This window comes from Notechis scutatus, chromosome 1, assembly GCF_049901735.1.
Source record: "Notechis scutatus isolate UNSWTSFEM ecotype Mainland chromosome 1, rNotScu1.2, whole genome shotgun sequence".
Classification (NCBI taxonomy): Eukaryota; Metazoa; Chordata; class Lepidosauria; order Squamata; family Elapidae; genus Notechis; species Notechis scutatus.
The window spans coordinates 252,149,988-252,158,729 of NC_142009.1; positions in this window are offsets into that span (position 1 = coordinate 252,149,988).

Consider the following 8,742-nt stretch of genomic DNA (forward strand, 5'->3'; position numbering starts at 1 on the left):
TACACATCTGTGATAAAAATAAGAAAACTACTCACATTCTGGAAATAACTAGATATAAATCCCAGATAGTTTATAGAACAGTCAAAGTTATAATTATAGAGTTTTTAGAAATTATTCTAAGGGCAGAAGCAAGAGATACGATAATCTCTCTGGAAATGTATGGTATTGATTTTTACTTTAGATGCTATAGGATGTATATATATGAGGCCTGATCCTTTTTTTCTTCATTTTTAATCATTATAGATCTAATATATGAGATGGTGAAGAATATCTTTTCATAAAACTAGAGATAATATGGCTGCTTGGATGTGACATCAGAACCAAAGAAGCACAATTGGAGAAAGGATAACAGATTTCTAAAGTCAAGTTTATTCCCTTATTGCCACAGCTGATGTGATCTTTTTTGAAATAGTACAAGAAGACAGATTGAAGGTCAAACATCTTCTTCATATGGTCCACAAATAATCATTTCATTTGGATTCATACATTCAAAGAAAAACAGTTAGATTGAGGTGGATTTTGTGGCAGATACTATAGAGTGAGATCAATGGTGGGATTCAATTTTTTTTTAACTACCAGTTCTGTGGGTGTGGCTTGGTGGGCATGGCAGGGGAAGGATACTGTAAAATCTCCAGTCAGAGGGGGTATTTGCCAGTTCTCCAAACTACTCAAAATTTCCACTACTGGTTCTCCAGAACTGGTCAGAACCTGCTGAACACCATCTCAGAGTGAGATGGGTGTGTTTGACAAGAAATTCTTGCCACAAACTGCTACAATAGTTTGGTCAGGTAAGAAGCACTACTGAACATTTGAAAATTCTTCATTTGCTATTTCTGGGACTTTCCATTAATACTTGAACCAAGATTTATATGGGTATGTGTGGTAGGAGAATTGAGTGGGGAAGGTGAGCAGGACTTTAATGCAACCAACAATTCTTCTTCCTGGATTTCTCATAGTTCATGTTCTCCAGATCCCATTCACCCAAGCCTTTAATGAGGATTCTTATCCAGAATCTGAACAATTAAAATGTCAACTGACAATTAAAATGATTGAATAAATATTAACTGACCCTTTTTGGAATATGAAATCTTGTCAGGAATACGAAACCTTGTCAGATTTTTATTTAATTTGGTATTATATTCAGCAGTTTTTGAATGTCTTCCCAACTCTAATCCCTTTATTTAAGTACTTAATAATGTTTAAGAAATCATTATCGTGATTGCTGAAGTTCCCAAAGAAATCTTTCTATTTAAAAAAAGGCTCAGTCCCCATTATGATACTTTTAATTCCATTAATGCTTCTTTTTTATATATTTGCTTTACTATTTATACATGTACTAAAGATTTGAAATACTTAAGGAAATATACAGATGTGTTCATCTGATAGTAATTGCTTGATCAGAAACAAAACAGATAAGATGTGATAAACATTGCAAAGTAAGGAATGAACTATGTTATAGTCATATGGCTAAAAACAAACGTTTTGCTATCAAATGTGGTACATAAAGTTTACTGTGTTGTTGCTAAGTTACAATGTGATTTGTTTACTTCATTAGAAACTCACAATATGATATTTATTTATTTATTTATTTATTTATTTATTTATTTGATTTCTCAATTGCTTACAAGATAATAGGTATAAGTATATACATAGTTATGAATACATGAAATGGGTACATATAAGAAAAATAAAATAAACAATAGGACAGGGACTGTAGGCTCATTGGTACGCTTATGCACGCACCCTACAGACCGCTTAGGAAAGGGGTGAGGTCAATAGTAGACAGTTTAAGGTTAAAATTTTTGGGGTTTGGGGAAGAAACCACAGAGTCAGGTAGAGTATTCCAGACATTGACATCTGTTGCTGAAGTCATATTTCCTACAATCAAGTTTGGTGCGGTTAACCTTGAGTTTGTATCTATTGTGTGCTCTTGTGTTGTTATGGTTGAAGCTGAAGTATCCATTGACAGGTAAGTCATTGCAATGTATGATTTTATATGCCATACTTAGATCAGACCGAAGACAGTGTAGTTCTAGGTTTTCTAGGTCTAGAATTTCAAGTCTGGTGGCATAAGGTATTCTGCAATGAGTAGAGGAGTGGAGAACTCTTCTTGTGAATATTTCTGGACTTTCTCAACTGTGCTAATATCAAATACGTAATGTGGGTTCCAGACTGATGAGCTGTATTCAAGTATTGGTCTAGCAAATGTTTTGTATGCTTTAGTTAGTAGTGTGATATTACCAAAGAAAAAGCTACGTAGGATTAGGTTAACAACTCTTAATGCCTTTTTGGCTATGTAGTTACAGTGGGCTCTAGCACTTAGATCATTAGAGATGAATACTCCAAGGTCCTTTACAGAGTTTGGATCATCAACAAGGTCTTGACTATTCAGCTTGTATTTTATTTTCTGATTTTTTTTGCCAATATGTAAGACAGATCATTTATTTGTTGAGATTTGAAGTTGCCATTTTTTTTGACCATTCTGATACATAGTCAAGATCTTTTTGAAGAGTAGCAGTATTGTCTGTGGTATTGAACAGCTTTACATCATCAGCAAAGAGAACACAGTTGCTCTTAATATGATCACAGAGATCATTTATATAGAGTATGAAGAGAGTTGGTCCTAAAACACTGCCTTGGGGGACACCACTATTGACAGGTACAGAATTTGATAGGACACTTCCTATTTTGACCATTTGTTGTCTGTTTGACAGGAATGCTTCTATCCAGTTATGCAGGTGTCCAGAGATACCATAAGATTTTAGTTTTAGGAGTAGTTTGTCATGTACCACTGAATCAAAGGCTTTACAGAAGTCTATGTAGATTGCGTCTATTGTTTTGCCATGATCCAGTTGTGTAGTCCATATGTTTTTGCAGTGTAAGAGTTGCAGATTACAGGATAGTTTTTTCTTAAAACCAAATTGTTTATTAGAGAGTAGGTTGTTTGTTTCTAAGTGGAGGATGATGGATTGGTTTATAATTGATTCCATGACTTTACAGGTGACGTAGCATAAGGAGATTGGCCTGTAATTTTCAACTAGGCTTGGGTCTCCCTTTTTGAAGATGGGGATGACTGTGGCTTGTGACCATAGGTTAGGCAAGGAGCTGGTCCTGAAAGATTTTTCAAAGATTATGCTTAGAGGTTCTGCTATGGCAGTGGATAGCTTTTTAAGAAGTAGGCACATATTCCATCTGATCCAATAGATAGAGATGGTTTTAGATTGCGTAGTGCTTTTTCAACATTGTCTTCTGTAAAATTGATATGTATTAGATCATTGTAGTTTTCTGTGGTTCGGCTAGGAAATACTGGGCATGATCCATTGCTGTTTGCAAATACTGAGCCAAAGAATGCGTTAAAGATGTTGGGTTTAATGGTGTCGTCACTGCAGTCTTTACCATTAGGTCCTATCAGGGTGGGATGGACCTTGAGTCTTTTAGTTTGTTGTTTATAAAATTGTAAAAAGCGCGGGTGGAATTGGTGCGTAGAAGGTTTTCCTCTTGTTTAATGTGATAATTGGTGCATTCAGTCTTTATCTGGTGGAATAAATTTTTGTATCAGCTTTTGAAATTGGCAAGGTGACTAGATTTGTTTTTCTGCAAGAGTGATCTCTTTTTGGATTGAAGTTTCCTTATTGTTATGGGTAATCTGTTTTTTTTTTTTGTTGTTGTTTTGGGAGTTGTTGTTGGTACATATAGTTTGATGACTCTTTTGACTTCAAGTAAAAATATGTTGTAATGGTCTTCAACAGTATTGCATCCAGTGAATAGAGATTGCCAATCAAGGTATTCTGTATGAGTTTTAGTTGAAAACATGATATAGTGATCTACCCTCCTCTCTACATCTTCAGTCTTTCAATTATTTTTCCTATATGTAGTTATGTGCCTACCTGAGTAGTTATTTATTTCAATTAGCCCCCTGAACTAAAGAAACTTTAAACATGATTTTGATTGTGCTGTTGCTATCATTGGACTGCTATTCTATATATTACAGATATGTGGAGTCACAGGAAAGACATTTAAAAATGGAAACTGACCAGTTACAGGTGTTGATTCAGTTGACATAAAATAGTCTATACCACTGAAATATCTATGAAGCATATAACAAAAAAGGAATATACACAAGTGTCAATAAAGTGAAATTCTTGGAAAAATAAAATATAAAATAGTGACATTTTTCCATTGGGGGTCACTATTACTAATTTAGCAATTTGCTCCTTTATGAATCATGCATTCAAGTAAAAGCATTTTTTGGGTTTGCAAATTAGAACATGAAGATTTATTTCCTTTGATGAGTAATTCACATTTACTTGAACACCCTATTTGCTCTTGGACTAGTTCTTTAATTAAATCATGTTCACAATTCACACATTAATGAATTTACAAATCATTCATAAATCATATATATTATTTCTATTTTTGTAATTACCGTAACATAAGACTTGTCGAGGAATTGGCTAATTGAAAAAAATAAATCTATTATGGAGTTTAATTTTATTCCACATTTTATCAAATGATTATTTAAACTCATCCAAAACTTATTGACTTGGAAGTTAATAGACCTGATCTCTTTAAATAACTGTAGGTATCATTAATAAAGCCTTTCCCAATCACTAATCTCCAAATAAATTAGAACTGCAGTCACCAGATGTCCCAGTCAACTTTGGCCACCACACTGGGATTTCTGGGGTTAAATTTCTAATATAGTTGGAAGATGTCATTCTGGAAAAGATTGAAATATCCAGCTTCTTGATTATTGTACAAAGCAATGGATAGGGTTTTCCTTAACAGCTTTGCTATGCAAATATTGGTAATCTGAATCCAGGCATGGATAGCAAATTATCTAAACCAATTATCTGAAGTAGAAACCTTATATGTATTTGCTCAGAAATAAGCTACACTTGAAATAAGTTACACTGAATGGATTTTCTCCCTGGTAATGAATATAAGATTGTATTCTAAAATAGCCCACATTGATTGATTTCCAGGCGAACATTCATGTTCATATGTTAATGATATCTCTACAGAAAGGTGTCAAACTCACATCATCATGGCTGCATCACATGATGTATGAGGACTTTTCCCCTCTTTGCTAAACTGGGCGTGGGCATGGTCAGCACGTGACACATCGAGCCTGTGGGCTGGGAGTTTGACACACTGCTCTACAGTGTATCCTGCAATTAGCTATCTTATTTAGGAAAATTTTAGGGAAAATGAAGGTAACGTTGTTTCAGAAACTTGCAAAAATGGTAGATAGACATGTCATACTTCGGTATGTAATACTTCTATAGCTTTCACTCCTGGCTTAATTTGACTAATTTTTTTTTACCTTTTTCACATCCATTTTATAAGTGCACATATATTATATTTGTGCACTTTGAAGAAGCAGGAAGGAAAGGGTATTTATGTATTTGAACCTTTCTCTTAGAGAAGACTCATGACAATACGGTGAACACCTAAGAAAACAAGCAAAAACAAGCAAAATGATTATTAAATAAATGAATTCAGAGTTCTCACTCTGAATTCATTTATTTAAAAATCATTTTGCTTGTTCTCTTAGGTGTTCACAGTATTGTCAGGGGTCTTTTCTAAGAGAAAGTTTCACATACATAAATAATCTTTCCTTCCTGCTTCTTCAAAGACCAATTTTCACTTCCGTAGATCATCACAGGGAATACCAGGGCTTGGACTATGATTTTTGAGGTATAGACACATCAGGGCAATCAAATATCTTTTCCAAGGCCTTCATGGTTGCACTGCCAAGTGCTAGTCTGTACTATATTTCTCTACTGCTTACTCCTTTAGCATTGATGGGTGATTTTACAAGGCAGGATCTATCTTCAATGATTTGTATGATGTTGTAATATTGCTTCTTGTCTCTTATAATAGCTTTCTGAAATTTATTTTTTCAGTTCCTTTTTTTAGATTTGTGTCTTTTTTGTCTTTTCTTCTTTTTTCAGACATGTTCATTATTTCTTCTGATATCCAGTTTGCTTTATTCGGGTTCTTTATTTCTGGCAATTTATTTTCAGATGCATCCTTAACAACTTCTTTAACTTCATTCTATAGCTCTTCTGCTTGTCAATCAAAGGTTCAGGACTTCTGATGCTGTCATTAAAAAATGATGGGTATATGTTCAAGGTCATATTGTGGAAATGGACTGGCTTTTTTTCTTCCTCTTTTTTACCTTGGAACTTGCACACCAGCAGTTTATGATCTGTTCTACAGTCAGCACCTGGCCATGTCTTTGAAGTTTTAATTGAGCTCCTCCACTTCTAACACTACTTTAAAAGCAATTCTAGCAATTGCTTTTGAAGGCAGGAGATAAATTCCAAATACTGAAACAAATGGACAGTTTCATCCATTGAATCAACCCCACTTTAAATACTGCTACAATTTCAGTAGATGTAATTCATGCAGAGCTCACTTATCTTCTTGAAAGCACAGCATAGAACACTGAACTAGGGTAACAATTAAGGGATGCAAAGCAGAATTTGCATTTTGTAATAGAAAAGGAATAATTAAAGGTCTATTACCAAACACTAAAATAGCATGCAGATCATCAAGCCCAGAAAGAGAAACTAATTTAAGAATTCCTGCCATTCCAATTATTAGCTGTGTTAGAAACTAAACGAATACATAGACCACCACACATGTGGCTTCCTAGACTCTCACTAATTAGATTTAATTGTTTAATTCAGATTTAATTGGGACAAAATTGCTTGAGACAGATGATGACCCAGACTTGAGGAGATGCCTTATTGATATTCTGCTCAAGAAGAGGTCTCATATAACTTAAATGATGCTCTAACCCTGAAATTCACATGCCTGCATCTTTTGATGTTACCTAATGAAACCCCATCCATCATGTGCAATATTGCCAAGCTAAATCCAGAGAGCAATTAATCAATACAGAAGACATGCTTACTAGCGAGAAAACAGAATCTATTATGTGATCACACCAGAAATGTATTTTCAGCCTTAACAAACAGACCAGACAGGAAACACAATCAGATAAGCTAATTCTACTTTATTGTAAAGGTACATTAAGAGAATCTTGTAAATCTGAAAATACAAATAATCTGCCATATTTTTTACTGCCCAAGAAACCAGGGAGGGGGTCTGTCTGAGTCTCTTTCTCTGCCCAATATCCAGCTATGCCTTCTCTTATCTGACTGTTCCCTTGCCCTGTCTCTCAAAATATTTATGGAATTGAAGCGGTGAAATTCAGTACAGATCAGAAAGATAAATAACTTTCTTCATATTGACAGAGAAAATCTGAACAGCTTTCCCTGAAAATATAGGCATATGTGTTGAGAGTGGGGCTGAATTGCATAACCCTAGCACCCATCTGTATACCCAATTATTACATGACTAAAGAAGCATGTAAGCTTATTATTCCTTAACATAACTTAATATAGCATCTTGCTGAGATAATTATCCTGTCCTGATTTCTAGTGCTGTGCTTGTTGGTTGAGGAAACATATGGTCCTCACTGGAAGATTATTTTCAGGATCCTAACTGGCTGCAAAATACTATTGTCAATATTTTCTACTTTCCCTACTGAGATACAGATATCACACCTGGTATCTACCAATATCTGAATAGATCACATGAACCCACAAGACTCTGAAAGGTAGGAGAAAGTTCAAAAAAGCTTATATAGTTCTCGGGCAGTTTAAAAAAGAAAAGCTATTTTGTAGTGCAGAAAGAATCAGGTAAAACTGAATCAGGGTAAATCTTGGTCAGGGAATAAAATAAAATGAGCATTGTGTAATCAAGAGAGAACATTGCCAGAACATTCAACTTGATGAATGAATTGATGAAAAGGCCTATCTGAAATTTTATTCATATTAGTAGAGTTAGATGTCCATTGGATAGAACCTCTTAATTTCTTAGGTACACTTGATCTATAGAGAAAATTCTGCAACATATTTTTTTATTTCTTCACTTTTTTTCTACTTGTATATTTCATTCTATATTTACTGTTTCCTGAGGGGGGGGATACTCTTTGCTTGTTATAAATAATTGGAAATAAACTGTTCTAATACCATCCTGAACTACCAAAATAAATATTCTTTATCAGAAAAGAATATTCCTTCTTTCTTAAAAATCTATATAATTATATAGCACAAAATGCAGGTGCTTTAACAACTGCCAAATTCGTATGTCACTGGTCTGCATGTATAATATTAATGGAAAGTCTCCACATACTTTGAATAACATGAGAATTAGATGAGAACATCATCCCATTTTGTACTGCTTCAGAATTCAGCATTTTGCATTGGTTAACTTGCTGTCAAAGAAAATAAAAATACAAACTGAAGATGGAAAAAGATTATTTTTGTATGAAAAAAAAATAAGAAGGAAAAATAAAGAAAATTCCTGAAAAGTACAGAAATTTGTAGAATGTAAAATTTTTCTTTCTTTTTCCTTTTTGGAATGAGAGGATTTTATATACTACTTATAAGAATCCAACTGTTGAAGCTTAGCTAATGGAACAATATTCAGATTATTTTGGAAGATTGCATTTTATTCTTTCATTAAATTTTAACATTTAGTTTCTTGATTTTAAATAGTTGGGATGAACACGCACAATATTTTTTAATTTTTTTTTACCTTACTTCTGCCTTCAGCTTTATGATCTCATTTTATCTTACAGTTTGCAAGTTACTATCTCAGTCTCAGCAGTGTGAGAATAATAAGTCTGACTAATCTTATAGAATTGAATAAATATGATATTTA